This window comes from Rhinopithecus bieti, unplaced genomic scaffold, assembly GCF_001698545.2.
Source record: "Rhinopithecus bieti isolate Rb0 unplaced genomic scaffold, ASM169854v2 scaffold_14936, whole genome shotgun sequence".
NCBI classification, from domain to species: domain Eukaryota; kingdom Metazoa; phylum Chordata; class Mammalia; order Primates; family Cercopithecidae; genus Rhinopithecus; species Rhinopithecus bieti.
Window position 1 is genome coordinate 311,722 of NW_016808811.1, and position 245 is coordinate 311,966.

The following is a 245-nucleotide window of genomic DNA, read 5'->3' on the forward strand; positions in this document are numbered from 1 at the left end:
CCAATAACAAGTTCTGGAATTGAGACAGTAATTAATAACCTACCAACCAAAAAAAATCTAGGACCAGATAGATTCATAGCCAAATTCTACAAGAGGTACAAAGAGGAGCTGGTACCATTCCTTCTGAAACTATTCCAAACAATAGAAAAAGGAATGCTCCCTAACTCATTTTATGAAGTCAGCATCATCCTGTTACTAAAACCTGGCAGAGACACAACAGAAAAAGAAAATTTCAGGCCAATATC